The sequence below is a fragment of the Oryctolagus cuniculus genome, chromosome 4, assembly GCF_964237555.1.
Source record: "Oryctolagus cuniculus chromosome 4, mOryCun1.1, whole genome shotgun sequence".
Lineage (NCBI taxonomy): Eukaryota > Metazoa > Chordata > Mammalia > Lagomorpha > Leporidae > Oryctolagus > Oryctolagus cuniculus.
The window spans coordinates 139,228,549-139,252,817 of record NC_091435.1 but is presented as its reverse complement, the minus strand read 5'-3'; the positions used below and the strand labels follow the sequence as shown (position 1 = coordinate 139,252,817).

The following is a 24,269-nucleotide window of genomic DNA, read 5'->3' as shown; positions in this document are numbered from 1 at the left end:
CTTCCAGGCTAGAAATAGTGTAGAGTTACAGAGTAGAGTACCCAGAGCAGCGCCCTTCAGCAGTGGGGAATAGTGAGCCCTTAGACAGTGCTTTCTCAACCTGAGGACTTTCAGAAGGTTGGACTTGGTAATTCCTTATGTCAGGGGATCCCCTGTGCATCCCTGGCCTCAACACGTTAAATGCCAGTAATACCTCCTCTGTCATGAAAATAAAAATCTCTCCAGACATTGCCAGATGTCCTCTTCCTATGTTGGGAACTGTAGCCCTATACTCAGTGCTGCCCTGGTCCTGCCAACTGTATTTGAAATCAAGCCCTGGGGGGCTGGCGCTGTGGTGTAGTGGGTAAAGCTGCCACCTGCAGTGCCAGCACCCTATATTGTCACCAGTTTGAGTCCTGGCTGCTCCACTTCCCATCCAGCTCACTGCTATGGCCTGGGAAAGCAATAGAAGATGGCCCAAGTCATTGGGCTCCTGCATCCATGTGGGAGACCCTGGGGAAGCTCCTGGCTCCTGGCTTTGGATTGGCCCAGCTCCAGCCATTGCAGCCAATTGGGGAGTGAACCAGTGGATGGAAGACCTCTCTCTCTCTCTCTCTCTCTCTCTCCCTCCCCCTCCCTCCCTCTCTCTCTCTGCCCCCTCCCTCCCTCTTTCTCTCTCTCTGCCTCTCCTCTCTCTGTGTAACTCTGAATTCAGAGTTACACAAAATAAATAAATAAATCTTAAAAAAAAATCAAGCCCCAGAAGGATTAAACTGCAATAAAAAGAAAAAAGTTTCAAATTCATATGAAATCTCAAGGGAGTCTGAGTAGCTGAAACAGTCTGGGGAAAACAAAGCAAAAGAACAAAGTTGGAGGCCTCACACTTCTTTTTTTTTTTTTTTTTTTTTTTTTTTTTTGACAGGCAGAGTGGACAGTGAGAGAGAGAGAGACAGAGAGAAAGGTCTTCCTTTGCCATTGGTTTACCCTCCAATGGCCGCCGCGGCCAGCGCATGGCGCTGATCTGAAGGCAGGAGCCAAGTGCTTCCTCCTGGTCTCCCATGGGGTGCAGGGCCCAAGTACTTGGGCCGTCCTCCACTGCACTCCCTGGCCATAGCAGAGAGCTGGCCTGGAAGAGGGGCAACCGGGACTAGAACCCGGTGTGCCAGTGCTGCAAGGCGGAGGATTAGCCTAGTGAGCCGCAGCGCCAGCAGCCTCACACTTCTTAAAATCAAAACATATTACAAAGCCACAGTAATCAAGATATTACTCATATTTGAAGAGATCATGTCAACATTTTTCCAGATTTGTTAAGAACTATAAACCTGTAGATCCAAGCTCAATGAATCCCAAGTAAAGGATATATGTGGAAAACTACATCATAGCACCTCATAATTAAATTGCTTAAAATCAATGATAAGGATAAAATCTTAAAAGAAGCCAAAGAAAAAAAAGACATGTTATATACAGAGGAAGAAAGATAAAGAGGGCTGGCATTGTAGTGCAGCAGGTTAAGCCATCACCTACAACCCCAGCACCCAGTATTGGAGCATTGGTTCAAGTCGCGGATGCTCTGCTTGCAATCCAGCTCCCTGCTAATGTACCTGGGAAAGCAGCAGAAGATGGCCCAAAGGTTTGGGAAACCTGGATGGAGTTCCAGGTTCTTGGCTTCAGCTGGAGCCATTTGGGGGAGGGAACCAGAAAATGGAAGACTCTCTCCCTCTCACTCTGCCTTTCAAATAAATGAAGTAAATCTTAAAAAAGAAAAAACCAGAGCGATAAAGATGGTGCTGATGTCTTCTTGGAAACAGTGCAGATAAGACAGTGGAGGAGCATCACTAAAGCAATGAGAGAAAACTGGTCCACCTAGAACTGTACACCCAACAGATTTCAGGAAGCAAAGATGAAATAGACTTTTCAGACAAATAAAAATCTATGAGAATTCATCACTAGGAGACTTGCACTATAAGAAATGCCAGTCTTTCAAGCAGAAGGAAAATGATACCTTTTGGAAAAATAGGCATACACAGAGGAATGAAAAGCACCAGAAACGGTGCTGCTTGGGTAAACATAAGATTTTTTTTGTTTTGTTTTGTTTTGTTTTTTGGTTTTTTTGTTTGTTTGTTTGTTTTTGTTTTTTTTTTGTTTTTTTTGTTTTTTGTTTTTTTTTTTTTTTTGACAGGCAGAGTGGACAGTGAGAGAGAGAGACAGAGAGAAAGGTCTTCCTTTGCCGTTGGTTCACCCTCCAATGGCCGCCGCGGCCGGCGCGCTGCGGCCGGCGCACCGCGCTGATCCGATGGCAGGAGCCAGGAGCCAGGTGCTTTTCCTGGTCTCCCATGGGGTGCAGGGCCCAAGCACCTGGGCCATCCTCCACTGCACTCCCTGGCCACAGCAGAGGGCTGGCCTGGAAGAGGGGCAACCGGGACAGAATCCGGCGCCCCAACCGGGACTAGAACCCGGTGTGCCGGCGCCACAGGCGGAGGATTAGCCTAGTGAGCCGCGGTGCCGGCCAAGATTTTTTTCTTATTTAAATCTCTTTAAGAGATAATTACTTAAATAACAATATAAAGTTATTATGGGATTTATAATACATGTGATGTAAATGACAAAAATAGTATAATGTCCAAGGAGGAAATAGAAGTCATAATATTCTTACACTATATGTGAAATGTGGTATAATATTTTTTGCATATTTATTGTAATTGGTTAAAGATGTATACCATAAACTTTAAAGCAACTGTTAAAATGGCAAAAGAGTTATATTAATAAGCCAGAAAACAGATAAAATGGAATTATAAGTAATATTTGGGTAATTCACAGAAGAAAAATAGGAAAAAACGAGAAGAGATGGGACAAATAGAAAACAGCAGGATGAGAGACCTAAACCCGGCTGTGCCAGTAATCACATTAAAAATTACTTGTCTAAACATTTCAATTTAGGGGCTGGTGCTGTGGCACAGTGGGTTGAAGCCCTGACCTGAAACGTTGGCATCCCACATGGGTGCTAGTTGAGTCCCGGCTGTTCCACTTCCAGTCCAGCTCCCTGCTAATGTACCTGGTAAAGCGTCAGAGAATGGCCCAAGTGCTTAGACTCCTGCACCCACATGGGAGAGCCTGAAAAGTCTCCTGGCTCCTGGCTTTGAATTGACGCAGCTCTGACTGTTATGGCCATTTGAGGGGTGAGCCAGCAGATGGAAGACCTCTGTCTTTCTCTGTGTCTGCCTCTCTCTGTAACTCTTTTTTCTTTTTTTAAAGATTCATTCATTTATTTATTTGAGAGAGTTACACACAGAGAGGAGAGGCAGAGAGGCAGAGAGAGAGAGAGGTCTTCCATCTGCTGGTTCACTCCCCGATTGGCTGCAATGGCCAGAGCTGAGCTGATCGGAAGCCAGGAGCCATGAGCTTCCTCCAGGTCTCCCACGCAGGTGCAAGGGCCCAAGGACGTGGGCCATCTTTTACTGCTTTCCCAGGCCATAGCAGAGAGCTGGATGGGAAGAGGAGCAGCTGGGACTTGAACCAGCGCCCATTTGGGCTGCCAGCACTCAGGCGGCAGCTTTACCTGCTATGCCACAGCACCAGCCCCATGTAACTCTTTCAAATAAATAAATCTTCCTGAGAGACAGAGGGAGACTGAGCTCTGATCTGGTTCACTGCCCAAATGCCTAAAATGACCTTGGCTGGGGCCAAAGCTGGGAGCTAGGAACTCAATCCAGGTCTCCCATTTTGGTGGCAGGAACTCAATTATTTGAACCATCACTGCTGCCTCCCAGGGTCTGCATTAGTAGCAAGCTGGAGTTAGGAAGCTGAAAAATTGAAATAGTGCTCTGATATGGGACGTGGATGTCTGAACCAGTTTCTTAACTGCTAGGCCCTTAAAAAAAAGCACTCTATAAAAAGACACAGATAGGATAAACCAATGAGATTGAATAAAAAAATGTCAGGCAGCTACTAATCAAAATAAAGCTGGACTCCGTGTAAACATCAAGTAGATTTTTACTTTTAAAGTAAAGTAAATTTCAGAGCAAAACTATTACCAGGGTTAAAAAAAAAAGTCATTATTGAATATAAAGGGATCAATTCATGAAAAGGACAGAATAGTTCTGAATATTTATGTACCTAATAAGAGAGCTTCAAAATAAATGGTGCAAAAGTTGATAGTACTGCAAGAGCACATAGATCCACAATTATAGTTGAAGATTCTAATTGAAGAAGCAGTAGACAAAAATTCAATAAGGATGTAGAAGACCCAAAGAATACTACCACCCAGCTTGATCTTCATGATATTTATAGAACACTCCACCTAACGGCAGCAGAACACCCTTTTAAAGTATTTATAGGACATTTACTAAAACCGACCATATGTTGGACCATAAAACAAGTCTCAATGAATGTAAAATGTGAAAGGGTTCAACTAACATAAAGTATGTTTTCTCATTGCTGTGGAAGTAAATTAGAAGCAGATTTGGAAATTTACACACCTTATAACTCAGGGATTCAAGAAGAAATTAAAAGATGAATTAGTAAGAATTTTGAACTGAGTGAAAATGAAAAGTAAATGTGCTGTTGAAACAATACAAGGGGGAATTTATTTTAAAAATATTTATTTATTTTTAAAGATTTTTTTATTTACTTGAAAGAATTACACAGAGAGAGAGAGAGAGAGAGCGAGAGAGAGAGCTCCTCCATCCGCTGGTTCACTCTCCAGATGGCCTCAATGGCTGGAGCTGAGCCCATCCAAGGCCAGGAGCCAGGAGTTTCCTCTAGGTCTCCCATGTAGGTGCAGGGGCCCAAGGACTTGAGCCATCTTCTGCTGCTTTCCCAGACCATAGCAGAGAGCTGGATAGGAGGTGGAGCAGCCGGGACTTGAACTGGCACCCATATGGGATGCTGGCGCTGCAAGCAGTGGCTTTACCCGCTACGCCACAGTGCCAGCCCCCTGTAGGGGGAATTTATAGCACTAAATATCCATATTTGAAAAGAAGACAGGTCTCAAGTAAGTGATCTCACCTTCCATCTTAAGAAATCAAAGAAGAAGAACTAATTAAGTCTAGAGTAAGCAGAAGAAAGAATGACGTGGGCCCTGATGATAAAAGGAGTCTCTCCTGATTTATCTGGTCTCTTCTAAGCTCTGGGGTCCTAGTACAGATCAGAGACTGTAGAGGGCTCTATATAACAAGTAGCATTGGTTTTCTAACACTGTGTACGTCTGATAGGTAAATTCGATTTGAATTGGGAAAATAAGGAAGATAGTCTAAGCATTAGAGAATATTTTATACCTTTACAACTTATTAGGTTTATTTTTAAAATTCTCTACCTCCTTGTTTACTTTTGACTAAACTGTCAACAGCTAAGATCTCCTATAGTTATTGTGCAAACTGTACAAACCAGCTTTAGAGATAAAGGAAATAATAAGAGCACATAAACATTAATGCCTGTTGTGTCTTAATGTTGCCTTGAATCTCTTGTAAAATGACTGTTTTCTTTGGTTTTTGCTTCAAATTCTCTGTTGATGTAAATACTCTTGCCTCGAACTGTTGATGACTTTGTCTAGAACTCTGAGCACATCATTTCATTCTTTAATCTAGATGCCAGTTCTCTTATCTGCAGAGTAAGAGTAAGGAGCATGGACATGATTTTATAAATGTTATAAATCATAAACTTCATTGTTGCTTAGTTTCTCTTTCGAAATGATCATGTCTGCTAACAATGAGATAATAGATGTGGAACTGTTTGGGAAAGTGTAAAGTGCTTGGTACGTATAAAGTGTGGTTATTAATTTTCCTAGTGCTGGGATTCTGGTGAGAGAAAATTTCCAGAGCTGGTAGTGGGTACTACTTTCTTCCACGTTCCAACAGCAGAAGCTGCAGATATTTCATGATTCCCTGGCAAGTATCTGTTTGTATTGTTGGGCATTCATCCTTTGTGAGTAGAACAAAATTACAACCTCTTATGCTTGGGCCATCTTCCACTGCTTTCCCAGGGTATTAGCAGAGAGCTGGATTGGAAGAGGAGCAGCCAGGACTTGAACTGGCACCCAAATGGTGCCAACTGGCACTGCAGGTGGAGGCTTAACCTACTATGCCATAGCCTGGCCCCTGAAGCTGATTTTTAAAAATCTATAACCTGGGGGCTGGTGCTATGGCATAGCAGGTGCTTAAGCTACAGCCTGCAGTGCCAGCATCCCATATGGGCACCGGTTCAAGTCCTGGCTACTCCACTTCCGATCCAGCTCTCTGCTATGACCTGGGAAAGTAGTAGAAGGTGGTCCAAGTCCTTGGGCCCCTGCACCCACGTGGGAGACCCAGAAGAAACTCCTGGCTCCTGGCTTCAGATCAGCTCAACTCCAGCCATTGCAGCCATTTGGAGAGTGAATCAGCAGATGGAAGATCTCCCTCCCTCCCTCCCTCTTTCTCTCTCTCTCTGCATCTGCCTTTCTGTAGCTCTGCCGTTCAAATAAATAAATAAATAAATAAATCTTAAAAAAAAAAAAAGCTACAACCTGTAGAACCTTGGGATTTTAGGACAGATTTCCGTGATCTTTGTAACAGCGTACATGCCAGTGACAATTCCTTCCTTTGCCCCTCCTTTCTCAGGGTTGTATTCTGCAGATTGCAGAATAGAGGACCTCAGCATTTTAACTCCTGGACACTGTTTTAGGTTTGTGGAAAGAGTGAAACTGCAAGTTTAAACCCCCGTGTGTTTTGGAGGCTGACGTTCAAACCCTGACATGGGAGCACCCTGTGTGGGGCTCTTCTCGCTTTGACACAGTGGAACCAGAATCGCACTTGTGCTGCTGTGAATCACTGACGTTGCCCTTCTAGGCTAGAACTGGGAAAAAGGAGACTCGAAGCCGAGAGGTAATGTCTGGATTATTCCCAAGCACTTGGAAATGACTCCCAGCTTCCTGTTCTCTGACAGCGCTTTGATTTTAGGCATTAAGGCATTCAGAAGGAGATCATGCATTATAGGCAGTTACAATTTTTTTTTATTCTTCCATGAGTTGGTAGTAAGAAACTCACTTCATCCTAACAGTTCTGTACTGGCAAGTTATGTTCTAAGACAGCTTCTCGTGGGAAAAGGTCGCAGGGTGTACAACTCAAGATATGGGCATGATGGGGTCTCTGCAGACCCATGAGTATGAAGGCAACATAGAATTAAGGATCTGAATATTTCTTTTCTTTTCTTTTTTTTTTTGTTTGAAGATTTATTTTATCCACCAGAAAGGTACTTGGGCCATCCTCTGTTACTTTCCCAGGCATATTAGCAGGGAGCTGGATTGGAACTGGTGCAGCCTGAACCTGTGCCCACATGGAAAATGCCAACACTGCAGGTGGCAGCTTAACCTGTAACACCACAACACCACAGTCCAAGGGTCTGGAATTAGCACACCCTCTGGGTTCAGATCCCAGCTCTGTAACTTACTTTGAGCTTTTGTTTTTTAAGTGTAAAACGAAAATTGTAATAATATTAACCTCATAGAGTTTCTTGAGGACTAGATGAGAAATACATGTAGTGCTTAGAACACCATATACCCTATGGTGAATACCCATGAATATTTATTGTTAAAAAGATAAGTGAGTGGGCCGGCGCTGTGGCGCACTAGGTTAATCCTCTGCCTGCGGCGCTGGCATCCTATATGGGCACCGATTCTAGTCTCTGCTGCTCCTCTTCCAATCCAGCTCTCTGTTGTGGCCCAGGAAGGCAGTGGAGGATGGCCCAAGTGCTTGGGCCCTGCACCCATGTGGGAGACCAGGAGGAAGCACCTGGCTCCTGGCTTCGGATCGGCACAGCTCTCGCTGTTGTGGCCATTTGGGGAGTGGACCAGTGGAGGAAGGACCTTTCTCTCTGTCTCTCTCTGTCTGTAGCTCTACCTGTCAAATAAATAAATAAAAATCTTAAAAAAAAAAAAAGATAAGTGAAGAGGCCAGCATTGTGGCATAATGGATAAAAGCCACCACTTGTGATGCCAGAATCCAATATGGGCAATAGTTGGAGTCCTGACTACTCCACTTCTGATGCAACTCCCTGCTAATGTGCCTTGGAAAGCAGCAGAGGATGGCCCAAGTACTTGGCACTTTGCACCCATGTGAGAGACCTGGAGGAAGCTCTGGGCTCTAGGCTCCTGGCTTCAGCCTGGCCGAGCCCTGGTAGTTGTAGCCATCTAGGGAGTGAACCAGCAGATGGGAGATTCTCATATTCTCTCTCTCTCTCTCTAACTCTGCCTTTCCAATAAATAAATAAATCTTTGGAAAAAAAAAAAGTAAGTGAAATCTCACTTGCCTTTGTTTGGACTGCCATTGTGTATGAAGGCTGATTTGAGTTTTGTTGGGTGCAGAGCTTGAAGGAGATTTTGTGAGGTTTCCTATTATGACCTTTATGTGTTTTTGGTTGGGTACAGTGAGTCAGGTGGCAAGACTCAGGATAGTATGCCTGCATTTGCTTGGGAGTCAGATTTGGTCTTTCATCTTTGCTTCATGCAAATGTGTAGACTACGTAGAAGGCAAATAAGAGGACAAGGAGATCTTCAACAGTTGCAGGTCTTGCTGTCCTGGCCTCCCTGGGTTACAGGCACAGGCATGTGGCTGAAGCTCAGCCAGGGAGACCCAACATCCTGGGAATTAGACCATGGTCCACAAATGGTGCTGGGGGAGTCTGAAGACAGTGCTGCAGAATAGCACATCCTAGTTCCCTGGGGAGCTGCTGGGAGCCACCTGCTACCTGCACTGCAGCCTGTTTGTTCAGCCCTTCCTCTGTGAGGTGACTCTTGAAATCCCTCTCCTTCCAGTGTGTTCCTTTTTTTTGACAGCATCAATCTTTTTAAATTTACAGTAAGGATACCTTAACTGGCACAGATAGGTAGATTGACTATTTCTATTGTCAGTAAAGGGACACAGATAAAGCCATGAGTCCTGGAAGGTATAGAGAATTCCCCCCATAGACTGCATGTCTTGGGGTGAAGGAATATTATTTCTTTCTGAGGTATTCAAGAAGAAATGAATTTTTGACCTATTTGAATGGAAAAAAGGAAGTCCTTAGTTCTGCCAATTTTAGCTTACTCCAAATACAAGGTGTAGCATGTAGGTATGTTTGTAGATGGAAGGGGTTATTTTCGTATGTCAAAGAAGGAAATTATCAATAGGCAAAAAATCCAACAGGAATTAAAGACTTTCCAACGGTTGTCATCTTGTTAAGACCATTCATCATCATTGCCATCAAGAGATTAAAAATGGTATTCTTAACTATTTAGTATTGTATTACATCATCTTACCACCTTGTAAGAGTAATGGTTTAACTTATATTTTGGTATATGTAAAATCGCACAAAAAAAGATAATAGAAGGGGCTGGCACTGTGGCACAGTGGGTTAAGGCCAGGCCTGCAGTGCCAGCATCCCATATAGGCACCGGCTGCTCCACTTCAGATCCAGCTCCCTGCCAATGCGCCTGGGAAAGCAGCAGAAGATGGCCCAAGTCCTTGAGCCCCTGCACCCACATGTTAGAGGAAGCTCATGACTCCTGGCTTTAGATCGGCTCAATTCCAACCATTGCGGCCACTGGGGAATGAACCGGTTACTTTTTGAAGTAACCTCATGTAATACCATATGAATGGTTAAGAACTGTATGTTGTCAGACTCTGAATGCTCTGGGAAAAAAATCACTGAAGATTTTCCTCTCAGCTGAAATTTGCATCTCTTTCTGTTTCTGTCTGTTGATTTTTCTTTTCTTTTTTTAAGATTTATTTATTTATTTGAAAGAGTTACACACACGCGCGCACACACACACACACAGAGAGAGAGAGAGGAAGTGACAGAGAGGACGTCTTCTATCCACTGATTCCCTCCTCAGATGGCTGCAGTTGTCGGGGCTGGGCCAGGCCAAACCCAGGCACATCATCCAGATCTCCCACAAGGATGGTAGGGGCCCAAGCACTTGGGCCATCCTCTGTTGCTTTCCCAGGCTATGAGCAGGGAGCTGGATCAGCAGTGGAGCCACTGGGACTCAGACTGGCACCCATATAGGATGCTGGCGTTATGGGTGGCAGGTTTACCCACTATGCCACAATGCTGGCCCTGTTCATTTTTCAAAGTCCAGCTCAAAGAGTACCTCCTCTCTAAGTCACTCTTGAATCCTCCACTCAGAAAATTCTTTGTTTCCTGCCTATCTCACCGTAGCTTAGATGTTGGTTCTGGGGGTACCGTTCTAGTTCATTCTGAGACTCTCTGGTAGGGACCATATTGAAAAGGGGATCCTGAAGCTCAAGTCTCAGTGGGAAAAAGCTGCAGTTTGTGAGTGATGTCTGCAGTGGGTGAGGAAGTCTCATGTGTTTGTTGTGGATATCATCTTTGCTTCCTTGACCTCTTGCTAAACTAGAAACTTCTTGAGAGTCAAGTCTGTATGTGAGCCACCATTTGATTGCCTCCAATACTTGGCACAATACCTAGCACCTCCGAGGCCACTTGGCATGCCCACAACCCATATTGTAGTGCTTGGTTCTTCCACTTCAGATCTGCCTTCCTCTAATGTGCACCCCAGGAAGCAGCAGGTAGCAGCTCAAGTACTTGACTCTCTGCTACCCACATGGGAGGCCTAGATTGAGTTCCTGGCTTTGGCCCAGGGCCAACTTTGTTGTGGACGTTTGGGGAGTGGACCAGCAGATAGAAGATCTCTACTTCCCCCTCATTTCCCCCTAGATCTACCTTGCGAATAAAATGAAAATAGTTTTTTTTAATATATGCTGAAAATGGAATGAGGGAAATGAAAAAAATGGAATCTGAGTTGTGTTTTCAGGGTGGATGAAGATTTTTATGCAGAAGAATAGAGTTTCTAGGGGCTGAAAAGGGTGTGAAGGAAAGTTGTAGGACAATAAGCAAGAGGTGTTGGGAGAAAGAGAAGGCCTTGCTCAGGGTACAGTGGGAAGTAAGTGGGAAATAAGGCTTTTTAAAAGGAAAGGACTGGAACTTAGAGGTAAAAGTTTAACTAAAATTGGTGATGCTGTGGTCTTCTTAAGAATATCGTTTGGGGCCAGCGCCGTGGCTTACTTGGTTAATCCTCCGCCGGTGGCACTGGCATCCTATATGGGCACCAGGTTCTAGTCCCGGTTGCTCCTCTTCCAGTCCAGCTCTCTGCTGTGGCCCGGGAAGGCAGTGGAGGATGGCTCCGGGTACTTGGGCACCTGCACCCGCATGGGAAACCAGGAGGAAGTACCTGGCTACTGGCTTCGGATCGGCACAGTTCCGGACGTAGTGGCCATTTGGGGGTGAACAAACAGAAGGAAGATCTTTGTCTCTCTCTCTCTCTTACTGTCCAACTGTGACTCTATTTTATTTGACTGTATCTGTCAAATAAAAAAAAGAAGAATATTGTTTGAGGTAGAGTTTAAGAATAAACAGGAGAGAGAAAATTGAGTTGTGGGAAGCATTAGCTTTTGGAATGTTTTCCTCTTCTAGAATTTCAAAATAGAGGATAATTGGGCAGCTTATTTAATTTAGAACAGCAATATAGTGACATCACTATTGTAAACTAAAACTTCAAAACAGCAGCAAAAGCAACAAAGATTTGATAAAGAAGTCTATCATGTCTGATGTTCCCGCTTAAGGTTTATTTCAGGCTAATTTCTCTGAGAGGCCGTAAGTTCATTAGATGTCTGACCATGTGCAAAGATGTTATTACAGAAATGAATGGAGACTTACCCTTGCAGCTTCGTACATTGCCAAATTGCTGTCTGCCGTGCATCTTTCTTGTCCCCTTTGTGCTTTGGGAACTTACTACCATGCCACAGTAAACCGTAGTGTCTTAAATCCCTATTCCTAATGCCTTTGACGTAGACTTTATCAGTCCCCAGTGTCTCTTCCTTAGCTTGAAGTTCTTGTCTCCATCTTGATGGTTACAGGTCAACTCCTTACTGAAGATTAACTCCCTGAAGTAGAGGAGTAGCACATGGGCAGGCTGGCCCTACACAATGGAGATTTGAAGACTCAGGAATCAGTTATTACTTCTGTAGTTGACATCCAAACACTGGTTTACAATTTCGAGGAACCCTGGGCCCTGGTCAAGCAGAACATCTGTAAACCCCAAACAGGCTGTAACCCACTTTGCCCTCAGAGCATTCTCAGCGTGTCGCTGGCAGATTGAAGGAAGGCCACAGGTGCTGTGGACGGACCAGCCAGAGAAATGCACTTGAGTCGGTCTCGTGATCCACCCCAGCTTCATCTATGATATTCACCACCCTTAAAGTCTGGAAATGGAGCCATAACTGCATGACTTCAGTTCTGCACATTGCAAAATAAACAACTACCTTCTTCCACCACTCCAGCGGCAGTGATTAGCTTATGGTTGGGTGAGCAGATTCAGGTTTTGAGGTTTTACAGCAATTCTACTGAGGTCTGGGTCAACTACCCCTTTGGAAATCAAACTTGCTTACAGGGGTTGATGTTTGGTGTGCTCATTTTGGTGGGATATTGGATAAGCCTGCAAACATCTTGGATAAATATTTCTTTACTATCAGAGGTTGGGTAAATTACTTTTATTTCTTTATGTGCAATGTGTTAGGCATTTCCTGATGTTGACTTTGAATGTTATTGTCGTAGCCAGATTGCTGTGCCTTGCCTCATACCCGAAAGACCTGCCCATTTCCCGTATCACTACTCAGTGTGTCATCATCAGTTGTAGATGAATTAAAAGAGAAATGATAAAAATTTTCCTGGATAAATGGAAGAGACAAAAAGGTATAAAGAAGCCATAGGCTCAGGGATCTTTAGGCTATGAAGATAATCTTTATCACACCCATGCGGGAGCAACTATAGGCTGAATTTTCTGTGGTTCATTCATTCACTGAATTTTCAGGGTTTGGTGTTGGGTTGGTAAAATACAAATTATGACCAAAATAATAATGACTCTTATGAGAATCAGGATGTAAACTTATTTAGAAAACACGATTATAGCTAATTTTCTGAATGTGCTTTAAGGAAGATACCTCCCTTCAATTTTTTTTTTTTTTTTTTTTTTTTGACAGGCAGAGTGGACAGTGAGAGAGAGAGACAGAGAGAAAGGTCTTCCTTTGCCGTTGGTTCACCCTCCAATGGCCGCCGCGGCCGGCGCACCGCGCTGATCCGATGGCAGGAGCCAGGAGTCAGGTGCTTTTCCTGGTCTCCCATGGGGTGCAGGGCCCAAGCACCTGGGCCATCCTCCACTGCACTCCCTGGCCACAGCAGAGAGCTGGCCTGGAAGAGGAGCAACCGGGACAGAATCCGGTGCCCCAACCAGGACTAGAACCCGGTGTGCCGGCGCCGCTAGGCAGAGGATTAGCCTAGTGAGCCGCGGCGCTGGCTCTTCAATCTGTTTTTTATAAATTACGTCCACTACTGCTCTCTGGATTTCGATTTGCACGCTCTTTGTTGAAAGCAGTAGAAACCCAAGTTAATTAAATTAAAAAATGTTTCAAGTAACCAAAAAAGTGCAAGGTCCTTAGTACAGTGTGATTCAAGACTACAAAGCACTCTGCCAGGATGTGTTTTCTCTTCACCACTCAGCTCTGCTTCCTCTTGTGTTAGCTTTGGCTTCTGCCTCAGTGTTGGAGGCAGGATGACTGTATCTGCTCTGGCCTCTGCTTCCTTACTGATACTGTTCCAGGCACTTTCCTAACAGAAAGTTCCACAAAAACCTTGTTAGGTCTTGTTGGTACTCAGTGGGTTTTATGCCCATTCCTAAAGCAATACCGCTATGATCACTATGGTACACTGCTTGGCATGGACCTCGAGACTTCGCTAAATGGCTTAGGTGAATTAGAGGGAACTCTAAATTATTATATTTATATTATATTTATTTTGAAACTCTGAAATTGCAATAGAGACTTTTATCAGAAGGAAAATTTTCTTACTGGAGGAGACAAGAAAATATGTTAATAAAATTATACTTGAAGTGTTACTATTATAATGATGGAAACTTGGATAATTCTTACATACTGAGTTTTTTTCAGAGAGCCAGGGAAGTCCTAAAATGAGAGTGGGGATGGGGAACAGTAGGTGGGATTTAAATAATAAATGAGAAGCAGAACATAAAAATCTTGGACAGTAGACAGGCCCTGTTTCCTGAGCTAGGAAAGTTTCTGCAATTAAAGGACCCATGTGCTGACCACTCATCTTTCAGAGGAGCTGACTCGTGGGAATTCCTATTCATTGGGTTCAGGGTCTCAGACTTGGAGGCAAGGACAGGATTCCTAGGGGTCTGGCATCCTGGATACGTCAGTGAGGGAGCAGAGGTTGGGGAGTCAATGGGAAAGTCTCATTCTTTATCCAAGATGTAGGAGCCAGGAAGTATTTTCTTGGACTGTCGGATGGATATGTTGCTGAACTCAGGGCCAGGGGCATCACTGGTTAGCAAGTCCGGAGAAAAACTGAGTCAACCCCATAGATTCTCATTTCCTCAGCTTACAAGTTGGTCATATTCATTTAATGTTGACTTATAGAGGGCTTGAAGCTCCAGGAAAGTCCTGGGGGCTAAATCTTCCCCTTTCACACCCATATGGTTCCAGTCAGTCTCATATGGATGCTCTTTATTATGTTGTGCTCAGTGAGCTGTACATTGTATGGTTTCCTATTTCTCAGTCAAGAGAATGACTAACCATGGCTCAGCTAACAAAAGGACAAAGGTGTCCCTGCCCCTTGGATAAACTAAGCCACCGAGGAGTGTCTGTCTCCTTGGAGGCATGCATGGAGGATCCAGTTAGTGCATCCAGCTGGGTGGAGCTGAAGGCATACAGCAGGAGCCCAGTAAACAGGCGAGGCCAGCTTTACGTACTGTCCCTCTTTGCCTGGGCCTTCTCATACATACTTCTTCACTGACTGCCTTCAAGTGTTCGAATTTCAAAACCTGTTATACCTATATAAACCTGTTATGAAATACCTCTTAGCCTGGAATCAAGGTGAGAACTCTGCCTTGTGAGCAGACACTAAGATTTTTTTTTTTTTTTTTTTGGACATTCAGATTTCACCATTCAATAAGCGACTCTGGCTGGGCACACCCATTCATTCAGTGACACAAGTCAAATAACATTTGAACTTCTGTGCTTGGTGAACAAATCCCACGCATGAAATCGTAAAGGTCAGAGTCTGTTGTTTCCAGCTTTGATGTCAATATTGTCTTTCCCTTGCAAAGTCCTCACTCCCCAGTCCTGCTATCTATATGACTTTGTCATTTGAGCCCCCTTCTCCCTTCTCCCGTCACGAAACACTTGTTGACTCGCCACATGTTTTCCCGTTGGTGTTTTGTTTGGTCTGCCTCCTTCTGACTTCACTGTGCTTTCAATGAAGGAGCTGGTTTTGCCACAACATGAACCTCTTCACATACTAAGTCCTTTACCAGGCACTTCTGCTTCTGTGTCCAAATCTTTGAGTTTTATCTCTTTTTCTTGTTCTTCTTTTCTCATAAACTCAGGGATGTGTGACTGTGTTCACACACACACACACACACACTCACCATCTTCTTTTAGCCTTTCTCACTTTGCAGTTCCGTATGACACAGTGGCCTTGACTACAGTTTGTCCAGGTGATAGAGCTGAGTGACTGCTATAGAAAATGACACAGAATACAAAGAGGCACCTTTAAATCCAGAGTGAGGGGTGGCGTTGTGGCACAGCGAGTAAAGCTGCTGCCTGCGACACAGATGCAGACACCAATGTCAGCATCCTGTATCAGCACTGATCTGAGTCCTGGCTGCTCCACTTCTGATCCAGCTCCCTGTTAATGGCCTGGGAAAGCAGTGGAAGATGGCCTAAGCGCTTGGGCCCCTGCCACGCAGGTAGAAGACCCAGAAGAAGCCCCTGGCTTTAGCTTCCTCCTGGCCCAGCCCTGGCTGTTGTGGCCATCTGGGGAGTGAAACGTTGAATGGAAGATCTCTCTCTCTCCCTGCCTCGCCCTCTCATTTTTTAACTCTGAGTTTCAAAATAAATAAATAAATCTTTAAAAAAAAAAAAACTTTCAGAGTTGGGGCTGGCACTGTGGTGTAGCTAGTTAAGCCTCTGCCTGTGGCGCCTGCATCCCATATGGGTGCCGGTTCAAGTCCTGGCTGCTCCACTTCCAACCCAGCTCTCTGCTTATGGCCTGAGAAGGCACTGGAAAAGGACCCACGTGCTTGGGCCCCTGAACCCACAATGGGAGACCCGGAAGAAGCTCCTGGCTTCAGGTCGGCTCATCTCTGGCTGTTGTGACTCCTCTCTCTCTGTCTTTCCCTCTCTCTGTCTGTAACTGCTTCACAAACAAATAAGTAAATCTCCCCCCCCCCCCAAAATTCCAGAGTTAAACAGCAGATGAATTAGATGATTCTGATTTTTTTATCAAAGGGAAATAATCATAAAATTACTTTCTGTATGTACAAAATAACTCCCAGTTTTAATTAAATCTTTCAGGCATTTACAGTTGAAACTGACAAGCATAATTGAATGTAGTTCCTTCTAGAAGAGAGTAATTCTTATTCACTTTTTAAAAAAGACTTAATTATTTATTTGAAAGTCAGAGTTACATAGAGAGAGAAGGCGAGGCGGGGTGGGGGGAGGGTTCTCCATCTGCTGGTTCGCTCCCCAATTGGCCGCAGGGCTGGAGCTGCACAGATCCAAAGCCAGGAGCCAGGAGCTTCCTCTGGGTTTCATACATGGGTGCAGGGGCCCAAGGACTTGGGCCATGTTCTACTGCTTTCCCAGGCCATAGCAGAGAGCTGGATCAGAAATGAAGCAGCCGGGACTCAAACCGGCACTTATATGGGATGCCGGCACTGCAGGCAGTGGCCTCACTCGCTACGCCACAGTGCTGGCCCCTCTTACTCACCTTTAAATCTCTTCATTTACCCAGCCAAATAGTATATATTTGTGGAATCCATGAATGAGTGAATTTAAACTCTGTGCAGGTGGGTGTTTGGTGCAATGGTTAAGTCACTGCTTGGGACACTCACATTCTGAATTGAAGAGCCTTGTTTCAGTGCCAGCTGCTCTGTTGATCCAGCTCTCCACTACTGTGCATCCTGGGAGGCAGCAAATGATGGCTGAAGTTTTTGGGTCCTTGCCACCCATGTGGGAAACCTAGATTGAGTTCTTGGCTCCTCGCTTCAGCCTGACTGTTGGAGGCATTTAGTAAGCCAGTGGATGGAAGACTTTCTCTCTCTCTCTCTCTCTCTCTCTCTCTCTCTCTCTGTGTGTGTGTGTGTGTGTGTGTGTGTATGCATTTCCAGTAAAATGAAAAAAAAAATCCCTCCTTCATGAGGGGTTATATATTGGGGCTTATAAATAGATGGATGTGGAAAGGTGTTTGTGGTCACTCTAAGGCCACTGAATGCTGATCTCAAGTCAATGCCCAGGTGTAGCAGTGCACAGGAGTTTGAAGGTACTCCAAAACATTTGTGGAGAACTGGAATTAAAAGACGAGTTTATTTTGATGCAAAAAGTTTTTTTTTTTTTTTTTTTTTTTTTTTTTTTTTTTTTTTTGACAGGCAGAATGGACAGTGAGAGAGAGACAGAGAGAAAGGTCTTCCTTTGCCTTTGGTTCACCCTCCAATGGCCGCCGCGGCCAGCGCACCATGCTGATCTGAAGCCAGGAGCCAGGTGCTTCTCCTGGTCTCCCATGGGGTGCAGGACCCAAGGACTTGGGCCATCCTCCACTGCATTCCCAGGCCACAGCAGAGAGCTGGCCTGGAAGAGGGGCAACCGGGACAGAATCCAGTGCCCCGACTGGGAGTAGAACCCGGTGTGCCGGCGCCGCAGGCGGAGGATTAGCCTAATGAGCCGCAGCGCCGGCCAATGCAAAAAGTTTTTAAATCCATGTATTTGGAGGGGTGTCTTCAAACAGTTCATAGGATATTCCTATTGTGAAAAAGAGAAACATGGGTTTTAGAATATTTTTGCACCAAAATAGTTACATTTTAATTTGTTTTCCATGAACTTTTTGAAGTACCCACATCTGAGGGCTGTGGCTGGTCATGGAGGTGGCCATGGTGGTGCTATGCAGTGGGTTGTGGAGAGAAGACGTAGGTAAGCCCTCTATTTGTTTTTGCCAGATTTCTTTGTGTGTGCACAAGAGCATCAAAACTTGCGCGGTTTACCTAAAGAAGAACCAAGGCTATATTATTAACTCATTTGGTTTAGGAAAAAGTTGACAAATGTTATTTTGATAGATTTAGAAAAAACACCAGGTATAGCCGTGTGGCTTTAAAATCTGAATGTTGACACTAACGGGCAAGATGGCGGAATAGGAAGGGAGCACACTGATAGTCTGGGGAGAGATAGTTTAATAAAAGTGGAGATACTGCAGGTTCAAGGAAGAGTAGGGGAGGAAACAGCAGAAGAAACTCTTCCGGAACGCGTGACTCACAGCGGACCTGCGTGGACAGCGTGGGGGCCCACAGTTTGGGACATCAGCGGCAGACTCAACACACCAGCGCTGGAACGCGAGGTGAGCCGAACCTCAATAGCCCGAGACACCGGCAGGCAAGCGGAGAGAGGAGACTAGAGGGAACGACCCCCCGGGGGGGGGGGAGTTCACAAGGCTAACTGGAAGAGAGAGAGAGAGAGAGAAAAAAAAAAAAGGGTGACTAGTACGGACACGGGTTTCTCTCTCTCCGCTCACCTCTCAAGGGCGAGCAAGACAAAGAGCAGGCGCCATCTTGGACATACGTCATAAGCAGAGCGACCTCAGGTCTGCACCGGCCCTGAGCCTAGCAGAAAAACCTGACTCTGGGCAGGGCGAATTAACAGGAGATTAGGACCTAGTAAATTTGTGGTGCTACTGAACTGAGACTGTGAAAAAAGAGACGGTGGGGGAGAGAACTCACGGAATTCACGTGAGCACTCTCCAGAGACGCTACAATTCCGTAACTTTGGCAACCCAGTGGGAGGCTGAAGGAGAATTTGAGCCCACTCTGAGGGCCGAACAGATTCCCTGTGGGGATCTTGGGAAGGAGCTTCCGATCTCTGGCTCCTGTGGGTATATCATTTGCCTGCTAACTACCTCCAACTTCATTCAGCTGTGCGGAATTACTTCCCTTTTGAATCAAAAAAAAAAAAAAAAAAAAAAAAAAAAAAAAAAGAGAGAGAGAGAGAGAGAGAGATTTACCACGCCTAACATGGGAGTGTCACCTTTGGCACACCAAACAGAGCTCTCAGGCCACACCCATCTCAAGCCCTAAGGCTCCATCAAAAACAGATAGTCCACTTAATCTAGAGTCATAGTATAACAAGAAAAAGCACCACAGTGAAGAAACCAAATATCTCCAATATGCCAAATAACAAACGCAAAAACCGAGGTAATAAAAACAAGGAAGTCACCATGACGCCCTCAAATGAAAAAGACACCCCAATTCAAGATTATGAAGATGATGACATAGAAGAAATGCAAGAAGCAGATCTCAAAAAATTGATAAGAACATTAAGAAGTTCTCAAAAACAAATTCTGGAACTACACAAATCCTTAATGGACAAGATAGAAAATCTCTCTCGTGAAAATGAAATATTAAGGAGGAATCAAAATGAAACGAAACAACTAGTACAACAGGAAACTGTGATAGTGACTGAAGTGAAGAATTCAATAGATCAAATGAAAAACACAATAGAGAGCCTTACAAACAGAATGGGAGAAGCAGAAGAGAGAATATCGGACTTAGAAGACAGAGAACAGGAAAGGATACAGTCAGACCAAAGAAAAGAAGAGGAAATTAGAAATCTGAAACATATTGTCGGGAATCTTCAGGATACTATTAAAAAACCCAACATTCGGGTTCTAGGAGTTCCTGAAGGCATGGAGAGGGAGAAAGGATTAGAAGGCCTTTTTAGTGAGATATTAGCAGAAAATTTCCCAGGTTTGGAGAAGGACAGAGAAATCCTAGTACAGGAAGCCCACAGAACCCCTAATAAACACTACCAAAAGAGATCCTCACCACGACACGTTGTAATTAAACTCTCCACAGTGAAACATAAAGAAAAGATCCTAAAATGTGCAAGAGAGAAACGTCAGATTACTCTCAGAGGATCTCCAATCAGACTCACAGCTGACTTCTCATCAGAAACTCTAAAAGCTAGGAGGGAATGGCGAGATATAGCCCAGGTACTAAGAGAGAACAACTGCCAGCCCAGAATATTATATCCTGCAAAGCTATCATTTGTGAATGAAGGTGAAATAAAGACTTTTCATTGCAAACAGAAATTGAAAGAATTTGTTGCCACTCGTCCAGCCCTGCAAAAGATGCTTAAAGATGTGTTACACACAGAAACACAGAAACACGGTCATCAATATGAAAGAAGGTAAAGGAAGGAAACCAAGGAAGGAAACCTCACAGCAAAAGATCACAGGGAATTCAAAGCATATATTAGAACTTATCTTTGGCAAATGGCAGGGCAAAGTTACCACTTATCATTAGTCACTTTGAACGTGAATGGCCTGAACTGTCCAGTTAAAAGACACCAATTGGCTGATTGGGTTAAGGAACAAAACCCATCTATATGCTGCTTACAAGAAACACATCTTTCCAACAAAGATCCATACAGACTGAAAGTGAAAGGCTGGAAAAAGATATACCATGCCAACAGAAAAGAAAAAAGAGCGGGCGTAGCCATCTTAATATCGGACAACATAAACTTTACCACAAAAACTGTTAAGAGAGACAAAGAGGGACACTATATCATGATTAAGGGATCAATTCAACAGGAAGATATAACAATTATCAATGTATATGCACCTAACTACAGGGCACCAGTTTATCTAAAAGATTTATTAACGGACTTAAAGGGAGACTTAGACCCCAATACAGTAGTACTGGGGGACTTCAATACTCCACTCTCAGAAATAGACAGATCATCCGGTCAGAAGATCAACAAGGATACAGTAGATTTAAACGACACCATAGCCCAAATGGATCTAACAGATATATACAGAACTTTCAATCCTACAGCTAAAGATTTTACATTCTTCTCAGCAGTACATGGAAGCTTCTCTAGGATTGACCACATACTAGGCCATAAAGCAAGTCTGAGCAAATTCAAAAGAATTAGAATCATACCATGCAACTTCTCAGACCATAAAGGAATGAAGTTGGAAATTAGTAACTCAGGAATCCCTAGAGCATACGCAAACACATGGAGACTGAACAACATGCTCCTGAATGAACAATGGGTCATAGAAGAAATCAAAAGAGAAATCAAAAACTTTCTGGAAGTAAATGAGGATAACAGCACAACATACCAAAACTTATGGGACACAGCAAAAGCAGTGTTAAGAGGAAAGTTTATATCAATAGGTGCCTACATCAAGAAATTGGAAAGACACCAAATAGATGAGCTTTCAATTCACCTCAAGGATCTAGAAAACCTACAGCAAATCAGACCCAAATCTAGTAGGAGAAGAGAAATCATTAAAATCAGAGAAGAAATCAACAGGATTGAATCAAGAAAAACATTACAAAAAATCAGCCAAACGAAGAGCTGGTTTTTTGAAAAAATAAACAAAATTGACACCCCATTGGCCCAACTAACTAAAAAAAGAAGAGAAAAGACCCAAATCAATAAAATCAGAGATGAAAAAGGAAATGTAACAACAGACACCACAGAAATAAAAAGAATCATCAGAAATTACTACAAGGACTTGTATGCCAGCAAACAGGGAAACCTATCAGAAATGGATAGATTCCTTGACACATACAACCTGCCTAAATTGAACCAGGAAGACATCGAAAACCTAAACAGACCCATAACTGAGACAGAAATTGAAACAGTAATAAAGGCCCTCCCAACAAAGAAAAGCCCAGGACCAGATGGATTCACTGCTGAATTCTACCAGACGTTTAAAGAAGAACTAACTCCAATTCTTCTCAAACTATTCAGAACAATCGAAGAAGAGGGAGTCCTCCCAAATTCTTTCTATGAAGCCAGCATCACCTTAATTCCTAAGCCAGAGAAAGATGCAGCACTGAAAGAGAATTACAGACCAATATCCCTGATGAACATAGATGCAAAAATCCTCAATAAAATTCTCGCCAATAGAATGCAACAACACATCAGAAAGATCATCCACCCAGACCAAGTGGGATTTATCCCTGGTATGCAGGGATGGTTTAATGTGCGCAAGACAATCAATGTGATACACCACATTAACAGACTGCAGAAGAAAAACCATATGATTATCTCAATAGATGCCGAGAAAGCATTTGATAAAATACAACACCCGTTCATGATGAAAACTCTAAGCAAACTGGGTTTGGAAGGAACATTCCTCAATACAATCAAAGCAATCTATGAAAAACCCACAGCCAACATCCTATTGAATGGGGAAAAGTTGGAAGCATTTCCACTGAAATCTGGAACCAGACAGGGATGCCCACTCTCACCACTGCTATTCAATATAGTTCTGGAAGTTTTAGCCAGAGCTATTAGGCAAGAAAAAGAAATTAAAGGGATACAAATTGGGAAGGAAGAACTCAAACTATCCCTCTTTGCAGATGACATGATTCTGTATTTAGGGGACCCAAAGAACTCTACTAAGAGACTATTGGAACTCATAGAAGAGTTTGGCAAAGTAGCAGGGTATAAAATCAATGCACAAAAATCAACAGCCTTTGTATACACAGACAATGCCATGGCTGAGGAAGAACTTCTAAGATCAATCCCATTCACAATAGCTACAAAAACAATCAAATACCTTGGAATAAACTTAACCAAAGACGTTAAAGATCTCTACGATGAAAATTACAAAACCTTAAAGAAAGAAATAGAAGAGGATACCAAGAAATGGAAAAATCTTCCATGCTCATGGATTGGAAGAATCAATATCATCAAAATGTCCATTCTCCCAAAAGCAATTTACAGATTCAATGCAATACCAATCAAGATACCAAAGACATTCTTCGCAGATCTAGAAAAAATGATGCTGAAATTCATATGGAGGCACAAGAGACCTCGAATAGCTAAAGCAATCTTGTACAACAAAAACAAAGCCGGAGGCATCACAATACCAGACTTCAGGACATACTACAGGGCAGTTGTAATCAAAACAGCATGGTACTGGTACAGAAACAGATGGATAGACCAATGGAACAGAATTGAAACACCAGAAATCAACCCAAACATCTACAGCCAACTTATATTTGATCAAGGATCTAAAACTAATTCCTGGAGCAAGGACAGTCTATTCAATAAATGGTGCTGGGAAAATTGGATTTCCACGTGCAGAAGCATGAAGCAAGACCCCTACCTTACACCTTACACAAAAATCCACTCCACATGGATTAAAGACCTGAATCTACGACCTGACACCATCAAGTTACTAGAGAACATTGGAGAAACCCTTCAAGATATTGGCACAGGCAAAGAATTTCTGGAAAAGACCCGGGAGGCACAGGCAGTCAAAGCCAAAATCAACTATTGGGATTGCATCAAATTGAGAAGTTTCTGTGCTGCAAAAGAAACAGTCAGGAGAGTGAAGAGACAACCGACAGAATGGGAAAAAATATTTGCAAACTATGCAACAGATAAAGGGTTAATAACCAGAATCTACAAAGAGATCAAGAAACTCCACAAAAACAAAACCAACAACCCACTTAAGAGATGGGCCAAGGACCTCAATAGACATTTTTCAAAAGAGGAAATCCAAATGGCCAACAGGCACATGAAAAAATGTTCAAGGTCATTAGCAATCAGGGAAATGCAAATCAAAACCACAATGAGGTTTCACCTCACCCCGGTTAGAATGGCTCACATGCAGAAATCTACCAACAACAGATGCTGGCGAGGATGTGGGGAAAAAGGGACACTAACCCACTGTTGGTGGGAATGCAAGCTGGTCAAGCCACTATGGAAGTCAGTCTGGAGATTCCTCAGAAACCTGAAGATAACCCTACCGTTCGACCCAGCCATCCCACTCCTTGGAATTTACCCAAAGGAATTTAAATTGGCAAACAAAAAAGCGGTCTGCACCCTAATGTTTATTGCAGCTCAATTCACAATAGCTAAGACCTGGAACCAACCTAAATGCCCATCAACGATAGACTGGATAAAGAAATTATGGGATATGTACTCTTTAGAATACTATACCGCAGTAAGAAACAACGAAATCCAGTCATTTGCAACAAAATGGAGGAATCTGGAACACATCATGCTGAGTGAAATAAGCCAGTCCCAAAGGGACAAATACCATATGTTCTCCCTGATCGGTGATGACTGACTGAACACCAAGAGGGAAACCTGTTGGAGTGAGGTGGACACTATGGGAAATGGTGGCTTGATCAGCATAGCCCTGACTGTTAATGAACAACTTAACACATTATCCCT

At 43.6% G+C, this 24,269-nt stretch overlaps 1 protein-coding gene across 2 annotated transcripts in view; it reads left to right on the top strand.

Moving 5' to 3' along the window:
• The window catches only part of PLS1 (plastin 1), a 142,396-nt gene that overhangs the window by 51,655 nt on the left and 66,472 nt on the right, over window positions 1-24,269 (top strand). Inside the window, exon 2 of one of the 2 annotated variants that reach the window (XM_070072688.1) lies at window positions 14,957-15,073. The exons of the other annotated variant lie outside the window; for it this stretch is intronic. The gene's annotated coding sequence lies outside the window, so the exon portion shown is untranslated. The remainder of the gene's footprint in view (window positions 1-14,956; window positions 15,074-24,269) is intronic. 2 annotated transcript variants of the gene reach the window in all.